We start from the raw sequence: 19,420 nt of genomic DNA, 5'->3' as shown, positions 1-19,420 counted from the left end.
GCAGAACTCTGCTCTGGAAGTCTATCTGTGTGCCATTTCACTAGTGAAATGAGCAAATCAATGAACACTAGCCTTACAGTCTGCAAACCTGCCACACAGAGAGACAATGTGAACCATGCCCTCTGACAAGGGCATCAACCATTTCTGGTGGCTGTGTGCTGCACTCAATGTAATCCCATGGCTAACCACACAGGACGTACAGAGATGTCCCCGGGCACCGAGGGAACAGAATGAGGCCCAGACACATTGCTACAGTTAGCCTCACGCAGTAACCTGCAAGACAAGTGTTAAGACTGGTGATGAACAAAACCACTGTGACAGTGTGTGAGAGGAGCAAATGAGCTGGCACCAGAAATAGGCAGAGCATGGGACTGGCACATATCCAACATGTCAGTCGCAGCCCTACTGTGACTTCACCCAAGTAAAAGGAGAAAGGACAAACCTAAAGGTATCCAAAAAATGTGAAGAACGTGATCATGGTCATAAATTATCATGACCAAGAGGGGAAAAAGAACAGAGAAATTAAATTCATTAAGTCTGTCTGAGAATTATGAGAGATGAGAGAAAACAATGAAGCAAAAAATTCTAAACAACATCAGTGCCCTCATGAGTACGAAAGACCCAAACTGGGTTGTTGCTGTCTGCCAAGAACAGCCTCAGGATGTGATGAGGGCTCAGCAGCCACTGTCTCATGTCCTCTGTGCTACAAAGACCACATACACATAGCACATCTGGTGGCTGTGAGCACAGGGATGCAAAATTGTGCATGAAAGAAATTCATGAGAGAATGAGCGCGATTGTGCAAAATAAACCCACTAGAGATACTGGGGGAAAAAAAATCAAATCACTTTGTTGTTCTGTAAAGGTCTCTCACTGAACTATTTAGAAAACTCATGGGAATTTTTCAAATATTAGCCAAGGGAATAAGAAACAAACCACCAATGCTGGCTGCCCCCAATCACAACAAGAACAAGCTCAAAAAAAGGACACTCAAGTGAACAATTTTTGGTGCACTAACTATAAGGACAGATTTCAGAGCACTCAGAACTCCACTGCTGATTCACACACTGACCTTCTTGCTCCACCCTCCATCATTGCAGCAAAGGCCCTGTTTAGTCCCTAACAGAGCAACATGCACTCCTAGAATGTTTTAATCCTTCTAGATCACACAATCATAGATTGGCTTGGGTTGTAAGGGATATTAAAGAATGATCTGTTCTGAATCCCCTGCTTCAGGCAGGGCTGCCCCCCACCAGATCAGCTACCCAGGTCCCCATCCAACCTGGCCATAAGTGCCTCCAGGGATGGGGCACCCACAGCTTCTCTGGGTAGCTGTGCCACTGCCTCATCACCTTCTGAGTAAAGAATTTCCTCCTAATGCTGAACCTAAATCTCCCCTCTTTTAGCTTAAAACTGTTCCCCCTTGTCCTATCACTACCATGTAAAAAGTCTAAATCCCTTCTGTTTTTAAGACTCCTTAAGGAATCTGGAAGACAATGAGGTCTCCCTGGAGCCCTTTCTTCTCCAGGCTGAACAAGCCCAGCTCCCTCCTCCCTCAGCCTGTCTTCACTGGAGAGGTGCTCCAGCCCTCTGACCATCCTTGTGGCCAACCTCACACCTGTTCCAACAGCTCCACATCTTTACTGTGCTGGGGGCCCTAGAACTCGGGGGGGCCTCATTAGTGTGGAGTAGAGAGGGAAAATCACCTCCCTCACCTGTCACAAGGCTTTTCCCCTCTAGAACCTGAAGGGACAAACACCTGTTTATGTCTTTTAATCTGGAAACCAGTGTGGCTGGAAATGCTTCTGGAGCAGTGCAGAAAATGTTTCTGGTGTGACACCATAAGCAGATGAAGTACGGCATAACTCAGGATTGCATCTGTCTTCGATGCATGTGCTGAGAGCCATTAGTCCCAGAAGCTTCCACGTCTTTTTTAAAATCATTTTTGGAAACCTAGGTACAGCTGGCTAAAGGCAACAGGGCTCTAAACTGTCCATACCAAAATTAATTGCCATCTGAACAGCTCACCAAAAAAGCTCAGATTTACAAAAAAGGACAGCACTGCACCACACAGCCCTGCATGGCTGGCGAGGTTCACAAGGCCGGGGGCTGGGAGCTCAGGTCATGGCTCAAGTGAGAGGAGGGAGCTCATGGGAGGCTCTGTAGAGGAGGTGGACATGCAGACAGGCAACCATGGAGGAAGGATTACATCAACACCGTGCTGACATCAGCTCATGCAGCCACAAGGCATGGCCCCAAACCTGCTGAGTGGGCTGGGAAGGGACTAAGGGCCGTAGCCAGCCTTTCCTGCTTGGTCTTAGCCTTGCGCAGTGGTCATAGACCTCTTGCTTCAGAATTCAGAAAGACCCTTATTTGTTCTCAAAGGCTGACATTTGCACAAAGATGAATAGCAAAGACTTTCATTTTAAAAAGAAAAAAAAAAAAAAAAGAAGAAAAAGTAGTAAACCATTTGCAAATAACACATCAGGAGGGAAAAGAGGTTAAGTCACACTGCCTGAAGAACTCTTTAGCATTCATTCACCTGTCTCTGGTCCCAAAGCACAAAGCAATTCTCTCAATGCAGTCCATACGCTAGGTACATTACAAACCACAAGCTAAATGCTTTCTGTGCCTTTGCAGTTTTCTCTCCCCTCCCAGTTTCAGTCTATGAGCTGCCAAGGCTGTAATTATATAGAATAATTCCTTGGAGAAAATGGCCAGGAAAAACACCTGGAGCCTGGGCAACAGCATTCCCACTGAAAAAAAAATCCTTGAGGAGATGGTCTGACTATGGATTCATTTTCAGTTTCATATTATATTTTAAAATTTGCCGGGAAAAAAAGGAAAAGGAAAGGAAAAGGGGAAGGGGAAGAAAAACAGCTTTTGGCAGTTTTCACCATATTACTATCTACCCAAAAGTCTTAGTTACCTCACCCCAAGGGCTCTCAAAATTCAATCCTTACCCTAAAAGGGAGAACAGTCAGTTCTGCAACAAAGCCCTCATTACCAGCAGAGGAAAGCAGCTGAGCAGAGGAAAGCTCAGGCAATGTAGTGTTAGGTGTAAAATGCAGGGCACCTGAAATCATTAATGTCAGTAGCATTATACGCCCTGTATGCGGCATGCTCCACACCCAGTGATCCTGGGGACTGCTGAGAGGTGACACCATTCTACTGCTCTGTATTTCCCACTTTCCACCAAGCTTTCTCAAACCCCAGGGGCCTCTTCCTTCAAGACTCCTCTGTGGGATTTGCCCTCAGCTGGGAGCAGATCATTCTGCTGGATTTCCCTAGAGGAACACAGCCCCCATGCCAGCCCATGGCTAGACTACCAGATATTATTACAGCAGAAGCTATTAATAACTCCCCAGCAAGCCTTGAAGTTTGCAGCTGGCTACCAGGGGACAAATAAATACATGAATAAAATCCAGAAATACCTGCATATATATCAAAATTTCCAGGTGGTTATAGACTCAAACTTGTAAGTGCCGCACGCCCTACTCAGGAGCTCGATCCGCTCCTTGCCTCAATCAGCGTGCTTCTAATTCAGCACAGGTTAAGCCTGCTTGCATTCCTGGCTCCGTTTAAACACGGTGCTTTTTCTCGATCATTTTGGTTGTCACCAGAAGCAGCTAAGGAAGCACACTGTGTAAATACAGTTTATTAAGGAACAGCAAATAAAGCAGCATGTGGAAGGAAAGGTTATCGCACACACCACAATCAGCCAATTCGTGTAAACAAATGACAGAGATGGAGAGAAAGAAAAGGAAAAATCTAATTTCCTCTCTGGAGAAATTCAATCTGTTGTCAAGCAAAGAGAGCTGTAACAGACTAAACTTCAAATAAGAGAAATGGGGTTATTTTCCTCCTACACAGCACAGGACAAAAGTTATCCTAAAATGTATGGGAAAGGACATTGATGCTCCTTCAAAAGTACTTTTCTGTGCATCTCAGGGTCAATTTCTTTTAAACACACACTATCCCACCCAATTTTTACACCCAATGAATGTGTTTAACTATTCAACCAGCCACATGCAAACATGTAACCTGAGGTGGCAGAGGGAATGGTTTTAAACTAAGACAGGGGAGGTTTAGGTTAGGTATTAGGAAGAAATTTTCCACACAGAGGGTGGTGAAGCACAAGAACAGGTTGCCCAAGGAGGTTGTGGATGCCCCATCCTCGGAGGCTTTCAAGGCCAGGACAGATGTGGCTCTGGGCAGCCTGGTCTGCTGGTTGGTGACCCTGCACACAGCAGGAGGGTTGAAAATGGATGATCGCTGTGGTCCTTTTCAACCCAGGCCATTCTATGATTCTGTGACCGTGAGGGGCAGCCCAGTCACATCTCTCCACACACATAGTGGCACTCTCCATGCCTGGTCGGGGCATGCACCTGGTGCTATCAGGCCAAGCTAGGAGATAAATATCTAATTTGAATGGGTTTCTCTCACCAAAACCACACCACGTGCTCATTTTGTGTACAGGCACCACTGTGCTGTAACAGCTGCTGCTAGGCAAAGCACCCTCCAGCCTCAATACCAATTTCTGCCAGCACGATCACCACAATGTGCAGGCACACAGCACTGACCAAGATGGCAACACCTCTTGTCCAAAATTCAGCCAAAACAGAAGGCTCAGCATTTCCTGACTTCTCCCCATAAGAGAAAGGAGCTAGCCCAATAATTTGTCCTCACCTCACACTTTCCAAAACCACATCAGTATTTGTTTTCATTTTTGTCCCAGAGTAAGATAGCCCAGAATTGTTGCATTCTTCCCTGTTCCAGAAAGTTGGCTTGCTCTAAAAGAAGCATGCAGCTGACCATATGACTATTTTGCAAATCTAACACCTCTGTTGCTCATGCCAGCTGGCCCCTCTTCTCCTGGCAGGTTCTAAATCACAGTTGCCATCTTTTTGATGGGGATGAAAAAACGCAGCAGAAACAAAAACCACAGCGCAAGAAGCATCAGAGCATCTCTACTTTTTTATGCTTCCAATGAGGGGAAGCCTGTATTTGTTGGAGAATTTAAGCAGTACAGGAGTCACTTACATTATAAAAGAAGAAAATCAATAGCTGCCAATGTGCATGGCCATCTCCTAATTAACCAACAGACAAATAATTTTCCAACAGCAGCTATTTCTAAATCTCAGCTCACAACCTTCAGACAGTTCCCAGAAAGGCAAGCACAAACAGCCTAATACCTTGTTTGGGGTTTACTAAATGTTTCTCCCCAAGGCATTAGGGCAGCAAACACTTTGTGCCTTTAGCTTGTATGAACTTAATAACACATTACCCAAATGTTTTTACACGCAAGGTCTAAGGCAGTATTTGGATGAATGGTTCTTAAACTTCCATAGACTAGACTATTGTAATCACACACATACACTCTCTATATGTATATAGAGATACATACACATAACTGTCAAGCAGGCTGGCAACTCAGCCAAAAGTATTTCATAAGTGCATCTATGAGAGGCTGTGACACACTGGGCCCCCAAGGTGCCCTTGTTTTTCAAGATTTACACTGGACACTCTAAATAGAAGTCTTGCAAACAATGTGAAAGAGGAACTCAGGGATTCGGAACTGATAAGCTGTTACACTTCAGGTGAGTTCATTAGGATACCCACCTGCTGTACAGACTAGCAGGAAACTTTTGCTTTAATGCTGCTCTGAGATTCAGCATGAAAAGTGACACAGACCAGGGGAAGGTAAAGACAGGAACACAGAATAAGAGTGCTCACAAGGCAACCGAGGAAGTGGAACTCCTTAGAGTGACTGACTTGAAGATGTAGAACAGTACAAGAGCTACTGGCATTACAGTGTCCACACAAATTGCTCTGCTATGTATGCCCACACAATACCAAAACAATCCATCCAAAAACATCAGCTTGGATTTGAAGTTTTCTAAGGGTAGAAGCTCCAAAAAAGTTAGTTCAACACTGTTAGAGTTAGTTCAACACTGTATGTTAAATCCAAACAGACTAGTCCTAGTAGGGGAAAATACCTGATAAAACTGTGTTAAAAGTGGAATATTTCTGCTGAACAGATGGTAAAACATGGCTGCTCCCTATTCATTTGTAATAACTGGAAATGAGAAAGCTGACAGCTCTTCATAACTCCCTCTCACAGAGATTAACAGAGATGTTCCTTTGCAGAAGAGGAGCCTGCAGAGGACGCTGGCTCTCAGCAGTGAAAAACCTTTCATTCAACTGTCACTCATGGTGGAGCTTCAAAATGGCAAAAGTTGCTGATTTGTTCCAAACAAAACAAGAATGAATTGCTGAACTAATTAATAACATAATATTTAAAAGAAACTAAGCTTCTTGGAAAGAATCCAGCTGCACTTCATAGAAGTGGATTTCATTTGGTCTGATGACAGTGTTAGCAAACTTCGTACACATCACAACTTCAAACAGAATTGTCAAGATACATACATGCACTCCTCTGCCCTTTGGAGGTTAATATTTAACCTCTCCTTATCAACTCCCAAGCAATTCTCCATATGACTTACGCATTTCACACAGTGGGTAAGACTGAGATGTGTTTCACTGCCTGTGATGACGCAAAGTCAGAGCTATGGGCAGGCAATGCCAGGAGACCAGGCACAGATCTCACCTGCCTGAGTGCAGCTGTACAGCAGTGAGGTCACAGGATTTGGGGGAGATTGTATCTCTACTAAGTTTTGCTGTTTGACTTGTTTGCCTTGAAGACAAATGCAAATAGCAAGCAACATCTCAGTTACAATCATATTATCATTTGTACAACAATACATGGACTGCTCACAGTCAACAACACAACTCTGACATCCTCTGCAGAAGATCATCCTCACAAAGAAGCTTCTTCTAGCTACCTGCAGAAGCTAGAGCCAGTTTACTTGCGTTGCCAAGCTAACATGAGCCCTTTCTCATGGACTGGTTGCCTGTTCTGTAGTTTTCTATGTATCTTCCCACATTAAACTATGAACAAATCACTCTGTTGCTTAACATCAGAAGAATAGTTAAGTCACAGTTTCCAAATTTTCCTTATCTTCCCAGTAAAGAGATAGGAAGGAAAAGGCAGAACTGGAAAAGTATGAGAGCTGAGCTCAGTTTTCTGCTCAGATTGAAAACTGCAAACCTTTTCTCTGGAACCATACTGACCACTTAAAGGAACATGGTAAACTAGACAGGTATACCCAACCCTGAGACAAGCATTGAGTGATGGGAGAAAAAAGCTTGCTTCTTGGATGGCCCTGCCACTCCCTGTCCATAAGGGCACCTCAGTGGCTCCAGGCAGTGCTGGGACACCAGCACCTCCCCAGAGGTGGCCTTGGACCCACTAGCAAAAAGATTCCAATGCAACCTTTAAGCTGCACAGTCCAACTAGGAAAACCACTCCTTTACTTAACATCCTGATTTTACGAAGATCATAGAAAGGCTTGGGTTGGAAGGGACCTCAAAGTTCATCTAGTTCCAATCCTCCCACCATGAACAGGGCTGCTAACTACCAAATTTGGCACTAGATCAGGCAGCCCCTGGCTTCATCCAACTTGGCCTTTGTATAGGAACTGCTGAGTCACGGCCTGAACCTCTGATTGATCACCTGAGGCGAGCCATGAGTCAGCCAGAGGAGCACAGGTGAAGGCAATTCAGCTGTGCTGCCGGAAGGGGTGGAGCCAGGCTGCAGCCCTCCTGGACCTATTTAAGAGCTGGCTACCAGAGGGGAAGGATCTCTGCTGGAGATCAGCTCTCTTGGTGTTTTGTGGTGAGCTCAGCCAAAGGTAAGCTCTTCCACCTATTCTCTTTTTGTGATCATTGTCTATTTTGCCTAACTCTCTTGATCATAGTGTGATTATAACATCTTGATATCTATTAATTATACAATTATATTGTGATTATAACATCTTGATATCTATTGATTATACAGCCTTGAACACCTCCAGGGATGGAGCAGCCACAGCTTCTCTGGTTGACCCTTGCTAGTACCTCACCACCTTCTCTGTGAAGATACTCACTAATGAGCTATATCCACAAGACAATCTAGTTTGTATGCTTGCAAAGAACAGCTAAATCCATAAGATCTGTTCTTACTTAAAAGAAGTGTAGACACTGTTTGAAAAATTAAAATTAATGTTCATTTCCATTTATATGTGTTTACAGAAGCAGAGAAAATGTGAGCTGCTGCTCTGTCTTGCTGAGTGATGTTTCCAATCAAAATTTAAAGGAAAAAAACTGAAGACAGTTGGAAGTGCTGTAAGCCCTTCAGCTATGACAGACATGTGGAGAGTGCCGCCATGGAACAGCTGTATTTGTTAAGCTGAAGTCCAAAGCTTGTACAATGAAGGATAAAGCTCAAAGGGCTTTATAATTGGGGCATATCTTGAATTCTGAGCCAAAGGCAAAAATAAGCAAGTAAACAAGGAGGAGTAACACAAGCGTCATTAAAAATAAAGAGCAGAACTGTTCAGAACGTGTTCAGGTCCTAAACAATAAACCAAAACACAATTCAAAGTTGCAAAACACAAAGCTTCTATAGGCATACTATGTTACTTATGGACTACAGGAAGAAAAACAGTTCTACTATTTTCCTTTTCAGTTTTCATTATTCCAAGTGCAGCCTCAGAAGAAGAACTTTTTGCCATCTTGAGGTCTGGAGGAGGGATTAAAGGAATTTTCTAACCATGAGATCTGAGGATCAGAACACATGGTGGTAAAATTAAATGGCTTACATTACATGTGGTGAAGACTACCACAACTACCTTGCCTCACTACCTTTGAGCTTGATGCTCAAAATGAGAAAAAGCAGACACGTCTAAAGACACAAGGCTCACAAGTTCTACATGGAGAGCACAGACAGAGGTGGCCGCAGCTCTCTGATCTCTGCCCATGCTTCCATAATCTGAGGCAGCTCCCACATGAGACTGCAGGGAAGGGTAAAGCAAGCAGAAGCCTCTTCAGACTACCCTAGCTGCATGCATGACACTTGCAGACATCTTGTGTAGCAATGCTAGCTTCTTTGCCAGCCATCTATTTTTCACAAAGCAATTTTAAGCTCAGGTTTCTAAGAACAGGAGTTTCTATTATTGCCACTGTTTCTTTATTTTAAGGGATTTTCCTATATAGTTAAGCCACGATAAAACACACACTCTACAAAATCATGCAGTATGTAATACTTCACTTGAACTGCTTCTTCAGTCACTTCCTTACATTTACAGTTTCACCAGATGTTCCATATGGAAGAAGGAATTCCACTTCTACCAAGAGCAAAAATAGATGAAAGCAAGCCCTTTTCTAAACAAAACCACCTTTGTCCAAAGGTGAGGAAATGCCTGGTGCTCTTAAGTGCTGGATGATGGAACACCCTGAGTCTCAGGCGAGTGAGGTGCCAGACATCTGCTCTGCAGTGCACAGCCTGACAGAGACTGAAAGGGAACTGGCTTTCAAAGGGTTACACGGTACTGCACTGGCCTTAAACAACAAAAATCCCAACCCCTACAATCACATTTCAGTGGAAAAATCTCCACTCAGGGTACACGCTGCATTCACAAAAAAAACACTGCCATCACGACTCCTCTACACATTCACGAGCGACTAAAGTACACCGTTAATTTCCTTACAAAATTGTATTTGTCATAATGAGCTTTTATTTTGCTGGGGATATCTGCATCTGTGTACAACCCTGTGCCTGAACAGTTCAGAATTTGCCTGTGAAAGAAACACAGATCTCATTTTAATGCAGAAAAAGGCATTCATCAGTCTGGCTATAGAGGTAATATTTCTAAGTGAAGAACCAGCACCGCAGGCTTCTCATCTCGAAATTTCTTCTCCTTTAATGTGAGCAGATGTCAAGTACCCAGCTGCCTGCAACACATTTTTTGTTTTTATTGTATAAATAAACTTAGGAAGTGGATCTGCTAAATTAAACATCTGGCTACATTAGATACACAAGGGCTGGGTGGTTGAGGGTCCACCACTCTGAGAGCAAGGAGCTCTTCCCATACTGAGCAGAGCTGAATGCACAGCCACAGCATTTGTTCTGCTCTGCAGCTGCCCTGGTGTAGCTCTGGTTGTCTGCTCGCATTACTGCACCCTGGAGGGCTCACCCTAGCCCCAGTGCACAGCGTCTGCGTGGCCAGCCTGTCTGTGCTCCTTGGAGAGCAGAGCTGGAGGACAGCCCAGGTTCTCCAAAGCTGAACCTTATATATGGTTGCAGAACAGCTGTGTGGGAGAAGGCAAGCACCCCTGAGCCTAGAGCAGCAAGAAACAAAGGACGCCATGGGCCGGTTATTTAATTTTGCTTTCCTGCCTTACAGCAGGTAGTGAACAAGACCATAACTGAGAAAGGAAAGTATGACCAACAATTTTCACCAGAAAGACTGACAACAACGGCCACCATGTCCTAATGCCAGCAAGAGACAGCACCAGAAGAGGATGCAAAGTCTACCTTACATCTTCCAACACATATAGCCATGCCTACCACCGAGAAAGAAATTCAACAAAAATTTTACATCTGGAGAAGCTGAGCTAGAGGCAAACAATAGCATACATAACTCTGGAGATGATATATAGTAAAATAAAAGAGGTTGGATATAAGGAAAAAGTCTCTTATAGTGAGCATGGTGAGGCACTAGAACAGTTGCCTAGAGATGTGGTGGATGCCCTATCCCTGGAGACACTCAAAGTCAGGTTGGTTGAGGCTCTGAGTGACCTGATGTAGCTGTGGGTGTTGCTGTTCACTGCAGGGGAGTTGGGCTAGATGTCCAACTAGTTGGAAGGATCCTTTCCAACTCAAATGATTCTGTGATTCTATATTCCAGTACTCACTGCATGACAGTACACTGCCCGTAAATACACAAACAACCTGCAAAACTTACACTGCCTATCATGAGTTAGCCTCACTCCCAAATGCAAACACATCTCTTTTCCTGCATAAACAGTGGAAATAACTCTCACCTTGAGTTGGAATTTCCTCTAACCTATTCAGAAGCTGTGGCTCAGAGCACTTCACATCTGGCACTGCAGACCTATAAATAACACAGCCAGGCACCCATGTGCATTTGATTAAAATAAACCCTCCTAAGAGGGAGGCCACCTTTGAAATGGAAACAAATAGAGATGGGAAAGTTGAGGGTGTGCAAGCCTGAGAACTGATGAGCTAGCTATTATCAGAATGCCACTGTCACCACGATACTGCTGTTTCCAGCAAGCCTTCTGCATGGCCACAAGGATCAAGGCAAAAGCAACTGTACTGTGGTGCTAATTTTTAATTTGGGAGGATGAGAATCAAGGGAGGATTGGGAACCATGCAGGAAAAAAAGTAAAACAATCACCCAGGTACAAGCCTAACCACATTAATATATTTATTACTACAACTATGGATGACAAAAAGCAATACGCAAGTTCCTAAAAGGAGAATACAAACATAGGCAGCACAGAAATTAAACAAGGCAAATTGTTTATTAAGAAAATGGCCTGCAGCATAGATACCAAGATAACGATGTAATTGGTTCCCAGCCATACACAGCTCATCAAAAGCAGCTCAGCTTGGCAATGAGCACCAACACAAAACTACCTCTTCCCTCCTGTGCTTGGGGCTACTTTTCCTGCAGGTGTCCCCCATAGCCATGGCTGGCTCAGCCCTATGGGCGCAACACAGCCAGATGGGTGAGAAGCTCGGTGAGCACTGCCGCTCCTGCTCTTTCTCCCCCACAGGGAACTTGATTTACAGCCAATTTCTGAGCTCCAGATATAAGAAATTGGAAATGCTGATACAGACGTGGCTGCAGGGTTTTCAGCAGCGCAGCATGGTTTTAATATTGACCCAGCTGGCTGCTGGAGAATCATCTGCAAACAGTGGTGGAGATTAAGATCTGAAGCATGGTAGTAACTTCATTTCAAAATCCTCCTTCAGAACTGGAAAACTCCTTAGGCAGTCCACCACACAAAGGACAGCCAGCAGCAAAAAATATCCAAGTTCTGTGCTAAGAAGGAAAAGCGTGGGCATGAAAGGCTTGCGCTGATTTATTATTGGCTCATCAGTAGCTACATACAAAACCAACCATAAAAGCAACAGCTGTAAAATAGTTTTCATCTCAACAATGATTGCACGCCCTTCCTAAAAGATACAAAGATTTTTCCATCGTAGCAAATGCCTGCACTAGCATAACAAAGAAGAAACTGATGCTGAGGAGTTAAAAAAAAAAAAAAAAAGAAAAAAAGATAGAAAAATAGAAAGGAAGAAAAAAAGAAAGTAAAACTAAATGGATTTGATTTTGGATCCTCTCCCTCACCTACACATGAATAATGTAACAACTTCAGTGTGTCAGCGTATTCAAACAGAACCGCAACGCATCAACTCCAGACTAAACCATTAGGAAAAATAGATTAATGTTATTCAGAAACATACAGGAAACAAAGGTAAATGCCTGGAATTAGTGCTACTGAGAGCATCTTCATGCCTGAACACTGCACACCTACACTGAACTGTTTATAGCAAATTTAAAGCTCTAGATCTACTTATTAATTTTCATACATCATATCAGATTCAATTGCCCATTAAAAGGATTTTCCCTTTTCTTGGTAGTCAATTATTCATAGATCTCCAAGAAACATTCATAGAAGACAATTTATTTCAGAAAAGATTAGGAAACTGTCATTATGAAGAAATTTGAGCTTATTATTTAAGACAGAAATAGGACAGTAGATAATGGGACACAAACGGCCAACATCAGAATAATCATGTGGAAATCATTCTGGACATTCTCAATGGGTACTAGGTGAAAGAATACAATCACAGCAGCAATAAACCAACATTTTCAGCTAGAGAATGTATTTCAAGCAGAAATGCTTCCATTTACAATACTCCTGTAGTCCATGTAACAGGTTTTCCTACATCTGATGTTTCCCTCAGCTGTGTTTCCATTTTGTGACTGACCATGCTACCTCCACTTAAAACACACTGCATTCTGAAATAGCCAAATAGACATCTGTACTGCAAAAAGCACTGTCACGTACAACAGACATGATAATCAAAGAAGAGTATAAGGTACAGACAAGTCAACGGATATGTTTCTTTTGATTATACCTTGTGCCAAAGCAGTGTAGAGAAAAAGCTTGTCTGTTTCAGGCTCTTACTTCCCTGGTGTTAAGACACCCAGTGGCTATGGGCTGCAGTATGTGCAGTTGGATGATGTTTATCTCACTCGCTCTGCATAGCTCTGAACACCAAAGGATCCTAACACAAAACATAACTGCCTCTCAAAACATGCAGGAGTTGCTACACATTCACTCAACAGCTGCTGGTTCCTGGCACAGGGTAGAACAGCCTTGCAGAAATCCACAACAATACTTCACTCCAGCTCAAGAAAGCAGCAAAACTAATCCTTGCTCTGACATGAGATGGGGAATTTGCCATAGAATGGGATCTGCAATGCTCTTCTACCAGGATGTGATCTGGGTTTCTGATCTTAGCAGAACACTGGTGCATTGGGTGAAAAAGTACTTCATCTCCTGACTTTTGTCTCAAAGAGGGCAACTACAACTGCCCCACGGATTTTGGAAATGATTTGTAATGCTTCAGAACAAAGGGAAGATGTGTTTTCTTCAAGAACCAATTGACATCCTAACAGAGTTAACATGCACTGCTGTCATTCTCCAACAACCTGGTAATTGAAAATATCATTAAAAGATTCATAGTCTGGAAAAGAAAAGAAAAAGGCTCTGAGGAAGCTTATAGTGGCCTTTGTATGGAACTGCTGAATCACAGCCTGATACTCTGACTGACCACCTGGGGCAAGCAATGAGTCAGCCATGGGAACACAGGTGAAGGTAACTCAGCCCTGCTACCAGAAGGGATGGAGCCTGGCTCCACTTCTCCTAGATCCCATTTAAGTGCTGACTGCCACTGAGGAAGGATCTCTTCATGTAGATCACTCCTTGTGGAGAATACTGTGAGCCTACAGCATCAGTAAGCATTTTCCATTTGTTATCCTGTTGCAATAATCTTACTTAGCCTAACTTTCCTGGATATTTGTTAATTATAACACCTGCATGTTCATTATACAGGCCTTCCAGTACCAGAAGGGGCTGACAGGAAAGCTGGGGAGGGACTTTTTCTAAGGGCATGTGGAAACAAGATGAGGAAAAATAGCCTTAAACTGGAAGAGGGTAGATTTAGACTAGGTATGAAGAAGAAATTCTTTATTGTGAGGGTGGTGAGACACTGGAACAAGTAGCCCAGTGAGGTTATGGATGCTCCCAGAGGAGTTTCAAGGCCAGACTGAATGAGGCTTTGAGCAACCTGATCTGGAGGGAGGTGTCCCTGCCTATAGCAGGTGGTTGGATCTCGATGATCTTAAGGGTCCTGCCAACCCAAACCATTCTGTGATTGTGCGATTTCACTCCAACACAGGCAAAATACCTTTTTTTTTTTTTTTTTTTTTAAACATTAAGGAACTGTTAAAAAGAAGAAACAGGAATAACATCTATGTCTGATGCTACTTGTTTTTTTTTATTCATAGAAATTAAAAAACAACGACAACAAAAAACTATGAACTTAGTATCTGTTCTTCCAGAATCATTGTTTCTCCTTCCTCCCCTGGGAACACACCTACCTGAACAGATATAAGGTGGTTGTTCTCCTTCCCATACTCCTGACTTAAGAATTATGCCAGCCTATCTGCAAAGCAACACCTAAGCACAGAGTCTTCTCTGATATAAGGGCTGTCATACACCACAGGAATGAGGTAGGAAACAAAGGTAAATTCAGGAAGTCAAATGTGTTATAAGAAGTTTTTATTGTTGCTCTTCCCCCTCTCACCATACTGGAGGAGCCCAGGCATTCCAAAGTTGAGTTGAGAGATGCTCTATCTCACACATGATGAGCAGTTTCTGAAACACCTTAGGTCTAATCTGCTGACAAGTGCATTGCTGAAGTATCAGATAGTCCACAGAAATCTTGCCTTGTTTTTGACATACACACCCAGCTACTTAGTTTTTAACCTCCAATGCACTGCAATATATAGGACTAGCCTTCCTTCCTAGAAGACCTGTTTGAGTATGTTGGTTTTCATCTTGGTATGATGTTTACCCAATTTTAAAACCAGGCTATCAGCAAAAGCAAGACCTGCTGGGATGGGAGATGGTTGAGGGAATGAGGAACCTTTCCACCCCAAATCACACTTCTGTAGCTAGATTTAAATTAGATCTGAATTTCTTAATCAAATCCTTTTAATTCTACTACTGAAATCAAAGTATGCTTACTGTAATCAAAATTCTAAAAAATGTTTAAACCAAATTAATTGAAAAGTATATTCAAGCAATAAATGATTTGCTGTGAAAGCTTTAAAGGAAGACAGATGCTGAAGTCACAGCAGTCCCTGACTAATGCTCTGAAACAGGAGTTTGCAGAAAGTCTTATTTTCTGACAACTCCACCACAAATGTGCAAAGCATTAAAGTTTATTTCAGTTTGCTGAAAGTGACCTTACTACAGGCTTTGAACCTGATGCTGAAAGTGACCTGAGGGGAGGTTTCAGGACACCAAAGACTTACTTGCCTCTTCCCTCAGGTATACACTATTTTATCTACTGTAATATCTAAAATCTTGAAGGACATAATGACCAGAAACAAAAAGCCACAATGCTCCCTTTGTTTAAAGAGATTGGGTAGCTGTAAAGAACAGCTGTAAAGAACACACTTTGATAAATTTCCATCTCACTTAAGCAAAAAAGCTTGTGAACAAGCTTTTATTTTACTAATAATTAGTCTTTAAATGCTGTTTGTGCTTTTCAACTCCATTTTCCATCCAAATGCAGCTTGGCACAAACCACAAGAAAAAAAAAAAACAAAACAGCTATTAATCAGGATCTGAGCAAGTGTGAGCTGAGTCCTACAACTGCCTCAGTAAGAACGTGTACAGAGAGATACAGTGTGCACCCACTCAGTTTTCCAGGAACAGAGCCAAATGAATGTGAAAACTATACTTAATTACAAGTCATCATATCTGAATTACTACCAGTGATCACTTCCCCTTGGAAAAGCATCTTAAATAATTTAGCTCTTATTTTAAGCTAGAGTTTCAGCCTGAAGGCAAGAATATAAAAATCTATGGCCAACTCTTGGTGTTTCCCACACCAAATATTCTATTTTAAGATATGATGTGAAATTGGAATTCGGACTCAGCAGCTGGATCTAGCTTTTGCAACTGCTGGCAAAATCACTGCAATTTTGTGGATTACGTTAAGCAGCATACGACCCTGCTGCAGATCCCGATCTGAGTGAATGGGGCTGTCACTGCAAGTATGCGTTGAGCGGTTAAAGAACAAGCATTGTAACCTGACCCTGAACACACAGATGTCCCTGTATCCCAACATGCACTGTGCGTGTATTTCCATGCTTATAAAGCAGAAATTTCTAAAAACACTGAGTTATGATTCTTTTGCACTGACTGTGGTTGAAGACCAGAGTGTCCTTGCCATAAACCTTACAGGTGCAAACCAAAACAACTAACAAAAATTCAAAACCATATCTGCTGCATCATAAGACCATAACCTCAGTATTCTAGCACACTGTAACAATATCTTAGTGGTGGCATTTCTGTTGAGACAGAACTGTGCAATTATCAGGTGGTAGGATGCGGTCAGATTGCTATTAGTTCTCAATTTTTCTATGACTAGAATATTTTGCAATAACAATATCAGATGTTCCTTTTGAAAACACTTTTCTTAGGGGAAATAAAAAAAGGGAGGCAGCAGAAGTGGCTTTGATTTGAAAAGCTCTTCCTCAATTAAGATGTACAGAAGAGCGCTCTTTACATACTGCTTTGGCGTTGGATTTTTGATATTGCTGTGACAGTAGTTTTTTGATGTACAGAAAGCTCTCTGTGAAATTCTTAACCTTGGTTTTAATTTTTTTTTTTTTTAAAACGGCTCTTAAATCTCACAAGCAAAAATTGACAGCAAACAACTAGAGGGGAAAAAAAAGCACCCAAGCCAATAGGGAATGAATTTACAGAGCAAATGACACTTTGGTCCGGGAGATTAGACAAGTGGACTTAAATCCGCTTAATTAAATTTAAATTCACTTCTGTGTGTGTTCACTACAGTTCTGTTTTTTAAATATATCTCTTTGTAGGTTCATTCCATTTCCCAGAACAGCCTTATTGCCAGGCATGTAAATTCAACTGGGTTTGAATGATCACAAGGCATTCTTCCCATTCAAGGGCTTAAGGGACATCCAAAGCACTCTAAGCAAGGAAACACATCCTAGCAGCTTCTTTCCAGCCTTTTTTAAATAAGAGAAGGGAACTAATGTTTACATTCAAGGGGGTTTGATTGTGACCTTTGAATGAATGACATTTTCAGACAAATGAATACACTGGATGTGCATCAGTGAAAATGTGAAACTCAAGAGATTTCTAAATACCATTCAGCTTCCCTTCCAGAAGGAGCCATATCCCAGAAGTGTCACTAGATATCTTAAGAACATCAATGCACGCCTAAGGATTTCCTTGGTCTACTAGTTTATGCATTAAATGTAACTAAAACCTCTTGCTGTAACTGCAAATACATCTTGGTTTGCGTTGACAAACCAGAAAAGCAATGGCCCAAAGACCCCTAGGGCTCCTTGGTCTGGATTTCTCCAGCATTAATTGATATAACATCTCTGTGCACACGAAGTTCATCATCTGTTTTGATTGTTTCTATTCCAGATAACTTCAAAGCGCTGAAGCAAGTTCAAGAAATCCTACAAAATACAGAGACTTTGGTCTACAGACATGGCTATATAATCAGTATGAGAAAAAGAAGTCTCTGCTGGGGATACTGCTCTACCAACAGCAACCTTCACCTCAAAAACTACTTTATCAAACAGAATTAAAAATTAACAAGAAAACTTTTCTTCACAAGAAGATTCCTGTCCCTTTGAAGAAAGGCAGAAAGAAGCTGCAGTTTTGCTTACATGCAGACCAACACCTACCGCACCCAAGGCAGCCTAACATAGGCTTTGTGAGAGGCAGGTGAGAAACCAGTGATGAGCTAAAGACATACAGCTTGTTGCACTGGTGTGGCACCTCAGAGATATGGTGTAGATGAGGGCTCATCTAAACATCCCTCTGACACCAGCACAGTACTTGAGGGGGCCCCAAGACAGGACGGAATTCCATGACCTGGTGGGACACTCCCATTTCTCTATTTCAGCTCCTCTTTTCAAGAGTGGGGAACAGAGGGCTCTGCTCTGCGTGAGGCAAGTTACTCATTAAGTATAAAGCACCTACCTGAGACCCTCACTCCCTCTCAGCAAAGATGCTTGGGAACAACGTGGGTCCCAAGAAGCAATGGCCAGAGTGGAGACACTGTCACAACTGTCCTGCTACCCTACCTGAGCAATTGTGCCATGCTAAGATGCATTTTATCACCTGGCACCAAACAACTCCCTGGGCAGAAGGTTACCTGCACTTGCATTGTTAACCAAATATCAGTTAGATCTTGAGAGATTCAAACCCCACAAGCCCTGCCTAGCATAGGTTTCAGTAAAGCCTCCTGTCAACAAAGTCAGAACAACCAGTTTCAGAGCTTGCCATCTATTTGTTTAACCTAAAAGGAGAGGGCACTTCCTTTTATTTTAGAGCTGCACTACTTTTCCTTTTACTCAGCTGCTCCAAGAGCTGGAAATATTCACAGTGCACCCATTTGTCCAGGAAGCTTCAGGACACGTAAGCATCTCCTAGGCCTGCCAGCCAGAGACTCTGATTCTTGAAAGTTAAAGTTTAGTTGGCAGAGTCACTACGTCAGTCATTACCACTTCTCCACAGGCACGCACAGGGTTTTAAGCAAAACCTCTGCGGCCACCTACACAGGAGGAGGGTGTGGGCTGAGGTCTTGTTTACAGAAGCACTTGACATTATAAACATGTGGAAACTTGGCAATGCCTAGCAGAGCTTAAACACCCTATGAGCTTTTACCTATTTCACTACCTACTCAAAAACTTTTTTAAGAGCCTCTTCCTGCCTTCCAGGTGATGCTCAGCACCCTCTGCAGGTACTGAATGCATTTAAATGCATTTGAATGCATTTTAATGCAGCTGGGACAATACACAGCAGCCGCCACATGCCTGGCCTGCAGCCCTGTCAAGCTCAGTTCTAGGCACTCCTCCTCTGCAGCTTTCCAAACTTTAAGTCTAGTAACACCTGCTTTCAAAGAGAGGAACACAGTAATAGTGAGGAGCTGCATATCAAGCTTGTAGTCCTTGCCTCAAAATGAGGGCCTTGCAAACAAATGAGATCAAACTCAGACGGCTCCTCAGGAAGGAAGCCAACCATGGTGCAGAGGTTAGGCTGAAACTGGTCAATGGGCTCAAAAGGGATGGGGGCAAGGAAAAGGGAGCATGAACAGGAAAGGGGAAGAGGATACACAATAACCAAATGAGCTAAATTAGTTCATATTTGTAGG

General features: G+C 42.8%; 1 protein-coding gene and 1 long non-coding RNA gene across 2 annotated transcripts in view; one reads left to right on the top strand and one right to left on the bottom strand.

Moving 5' to 3' along the window:
* The window catches only part of SLC22A23 (solute carrier family 22 member 23), a 95,646-nt gene that overhangs the window by 32,285 nt on the left and 43,941 nt on the right, over positions 1-19,420 (bottom strand).
* LOC122178509 lies at positions 7,715-8,859 on the top strand. The gene is made up of 3 exons (XR_006178359.1): positions 7,715-7,754; positions 7,901-8,020; positions 8,134-8,859. It is a non-coding gene; the product is annotated as an uncharacterized LOC122178509 (long non-coding RNA).

This window comes from Lagopus leucura, unplaced genomic scaffold, assembly GCF_019238085.1.
Source record: "Lagopus leucura isolate 7727_CA_CO unplaced genomic scaffold, USGS_WTPT01 Super-Scaffold_100002, whole genome shotgun sequence".
NCBI classification, from domain to species: domain Eukaryota; kingdom Metazoa; phylum Chordata; class Aves; order Galliformes; family Phasianidae; genus Lagopus; species Lagopus leucura.
This window is presented reverse-complemented; position numbering and strand designations above follow the sequence as displayed.